The sequence below is a fragment of the Cynara cardunculus genome (assembly GCF_001531365.2).
Source record: "Cynara cardunculus var. scolymus isolate 2C chromosome LG 2, CcrdV1, whole genome shotgun sequence".
NCBI classification, from domain to species: Eukaryota; Viridiplantae; Streptophyta; class Magnoliopsida; order Asterales; family Asteraceae; genus Cynara; species Cynara cardunculus.
This window is the reverse complement of record NC_037529.1, coordinates 3,569,924-3,574,266: the sequence shown is the minus strand read 5'-3', so window position 1 is coordinate 3,574,266 and position 4,343 is coordinate 3,569,924.

The following is a 4,343-nucleotide window of genomic DNA, read 5'->3' as shown; positions in this document are numbered from 1 at the left end:
TGATGGTTGATTGTGTTTAGTGAGTTAAAGGTTGTGATGGTTTATTKTGTTTAATGGGTTAAGGGTTGTGAGAGTAAAATATATGAGAAAAGAAATGGAAGGGAATGTGTGAAAAATTATGAATTAGGAAGTTGGTATTTATAGTGAAATTAGTATTAGAAAAAAAATCAATTTTTTTTTCTTACCCGGATCGCCCCCGGTACAGTACGGATCGCCCCGGGGGCGAGGTCAAACACGGTCAACGAGATGAACAGTAATCTCGACTTTTGAGGATTTTTTTTTTTTACCCGGGATCTCCCCCATTGTGTACGGATCTCCCTCGGGGGCGATCCGGGTGGTTATTTTGGCAAAACCTCTAAAATGTGGTTATTTTGTGGCAAAAGATTGTGTAAACCGATTATTTTTATAAATATAGGTTCCATAATTCATTGCACTATTTAAATTAAATAATAAATAACTTATATTTTTAATTGTATATATAATTATAAGTTAATAAAAATAATATATAAAAAAGGGAAATGATTGGACATAGATGATGATATGTTACGGCGTGATTGATGGAGATGGCCAAAAACCAATGGATTGGAGTCAAACTCAGCGTGGCTCACGAGGTTGACTTGCTGACCCTGACGGCTATAATCCTTAATTTGATCATCAAATTTATCTATTCGTTATTTACCAAAAACGTATTCGTGCAATCCAATAAGATATGTCGTGATTTTAATATTTTATTATATTTTTTATCTCAGTTGATATTATAATATGACTTTATGTGATTTTGAGAAAGTAATGATGTTTTTATTTTTGAATAAAATATATGTTTGAATATATAATAAAAATTTGACAAAAATATATCGATATTAGTATTAAATTAACTATTTGAAATTCCTCATTTTTTTGTAATTGTTTAATTCAATTTTTTTTATAATTTAATTTATGTACAATAACGAAGTAATTTATATTTGGTTCAATAATATAATTTTTTTATAAAAATAATAATTATTTATTTTGTTGGAACTCGATAATTATTCTAATTATATTTTAGATTTTTTATATTTTAAAATGAGATGTTCATYMTYTATTTGATTATGTTTATCYRCADTTAKTTATACDAATTCAAACATCGAGCTTTAATAAGTTGTACTTATGCATAATTACTTGTAATATTGAATTTTAAGTAATATGCATCAATATACAGTACTTTATGCATAACAAAACTATATCGATATTCGTATCAAATTAACTATTTGAAATTCCTCATTTTTTTTGTAATTGTTTAATTCAATTTTTTTTTATAATTTAATTTAGGTACAATAATGAAGTAATTTATATTTAGTTTAATAATATAATTTTCTTATAACGATAATAATTAATTATTTTGTTGGAACTCGATAATTATCCTAATAATATTTTAGATCTTTTATATTTTAAAATAAGATGTTTATTCTCTATTTGATTATGTTTATCCGCAGTTAGTTATACGAATTCAAAAATCGAGCTTTGATAAGTTATATTTTTACATAATTTACTTGTAATCTTGAATTTTAAGTAAACATTGGTTTTATTATTTGCAGTTAGTTACACGAATTCAGATATGAGATGAAATCGGATAGGGATGAAATCTATTAGGGATGAACGGGTTTAAGAGTTTTAAGAGTTTTAGCCAAATGTTTTATAAGATAGTATAGATTAGATTCTTATTTAGATAAATTGTATTAATTCTTATTTTTGGTAACGTACTTTTAAAACTTCTATTTTTAGTATTTAAGATGTAAAATTTTAAACATTTAAGTATTTGAGTAATCGGTTGAAACATTAACTATTTCTTCTAATAAACCATAACACGTAAAAACTAATTTTAGATTAAGATATCCATGTCAGCAAAATAATATTGAGTTGAATACCACATCATTCGCTGCATTAGCATGGTAACCGATTAGTGCTTCAACCGTTTACCCGTGTACTTAAATATTATAAATTTTACATCTTGGGTACCAAAATGAAAGTTTTAAAAATACGTTACCCAAAATATGAATCAAATTAAAGTACGTTACTTTTTCATGCAATTTGTCATTTTTATTTAGGTTGAAGTTTACACAATTATTTATGTAAATGGCTGTCCTTATGCAAAAAATACCATTTTTTTTTTTTTGTCTGTTCCAAATCATTCCCGATGAAGATCCTGGTCAAACTCATTAAAGACTCGATATACAAATAAGAAAGTGGCAAATTTTGGATTTTTACGTGAATTTGAAAAAATAATTTTTTTTTAATTATCTGAAATTCGAGTTTATGCAAATGCCTTAGACATTTGCATAAAATCTGGCTAAAACATAGATTCAATTGATAAAATGGCTAAAAGTGAATTTTGTTGAGAAGATTGTCTATTTTGGTCATTTGCTTTTAATTTCATCTTTTTAATGCATAATTTGATTATAAATCTATACTACCTTATAAACCAAATTTATCAAAAGTCTTAAAGAATAAATTTTAATGCACAAAATATGATACATTTATGCACAAAGTCTTAAAAGTTACTCATAATGCATAAAGTATTACTACTTTATGCATTCAGTTTTAAAATCTCTTAATCTATAATTAAAATAACATATAATACAAGTTATCACTGCACATTATTACATTTTATTTTCATGTTTCCAAAATACATTTGACATCTTTCACTCATTTTTCACCCTCTCGTACCTCTATGTCTTCTCCCCACCCCCAATGTGAGATTCAAATTGATATTCGCAATGAGTTATTAAAAGTTATATTATTCATCTCTCATTCAATTGCTCTAGAACTCTCGGTCTCGCTCTCGATCTCTTGATTCTTTGCTCTCGGTGTAAATCGAATACATTTGTGGAATCGTTTAAATATGTTGGATTTTAAATATATTGGATTTTAAACTGTCATACAATTTTTTTCATTGATAGACTATAATCGGAACCATAACCTTTATTTATTCAAATTGTATCAATATGTAAAGACCAAGTGTAACTTATATCATCGTTAAATTTTCTCTAATAAGATCAGTGAAACTTCAAAATCGTTAAAATTCAGGGCTCCCGCCGCATTGCACGAGTACACAACTAGTTAATCTTAAAAGGGTTTATTATCAACATTCATGATTGACATTTTACTGTCAGCTAATTCATATCTTTCATTTTTATTTTATGGCAATAAGAGATAATGAATTACGAAAATCCATCATCGGATTGTGGAAAACTTTGGTTTTTAAGAGAGAGTCTAAATGAGAAGATACGTATAATTTGATTTCAAACGTTTAGTTGTACGATTTGTAAACTGAAGGTCTTGTTTTTATTGCATTGTTGATCTCGTGGGTTCATTATTTTCTTCTTGACGGTGCATGTAACATGCAATGTTGATGAAGTAGTGTCGGTGATTTGATTGTAGGTGTTAATTGTGAGGAAACCGCAGTTGTGGGAGAAGGAGATGGAGGCGATCGACAATGGAAACCTTTTCCATGGGGAAACTCAAGTGCACTCCCCATCCTGAGGGGCCGTGATTCCCTGCAAAAACAGATATGGGGCCAGAATAATGTGATCCATGTCCCTGCATATTATATATATTAATATATTTTGTTATTAAGCAGTAGATTTAGAAAATATTTATTTTGACTTTTCTTTTTATATACAACTTTGTATGACTTGTCATAATTTTTTTTATAGATAAAATACATGGAGATACGAAAGTGTTTGATCAAACAATTTGGTATGATGTTGTGATTTTGTTCACATATGAATATTTGATACTCCATAAAAATAAAATTTTGAAAATATGTGAAATTTAAAATTGGACTTTTTTAAAGTATACTAGAAGCGTACTCACGCAATGCAGCAAGATACATCGTGATTTTAATATTTAATTTTATTATTTATCTCAGCTGATGTTATAATATGGCTTTATGTAATTTTGAGAAAACGATGATGTTTTTGTATTTTTGAATAAAATATATGTTTGAAGATATCATAAAAATTTGACAAAAATATATAGATATTAGTATCAAATTAACTATTTGAAATTCCTCATTTTTTGTGTAATTTTTTAATTCTTAATTTGTGTACAATAACGAATTAATTTATATTTGGTTTAATAATATAATTTTTTTATAAAGATAATAATTATTTATTTTGTTGGAACTCGATAATTATTCTAATTATATCTTAGATTTTTTATATTTTAAAATGAGATGTTCATCCTATATTTGATTATGTTTATCCGTAATTATTTATACGAATTCAAACATCGAGCTTTAATAAGTTGTACTTATGCATAATTACTTGTAATCTTGAATTTTAAGTAATATGCATCAATATACA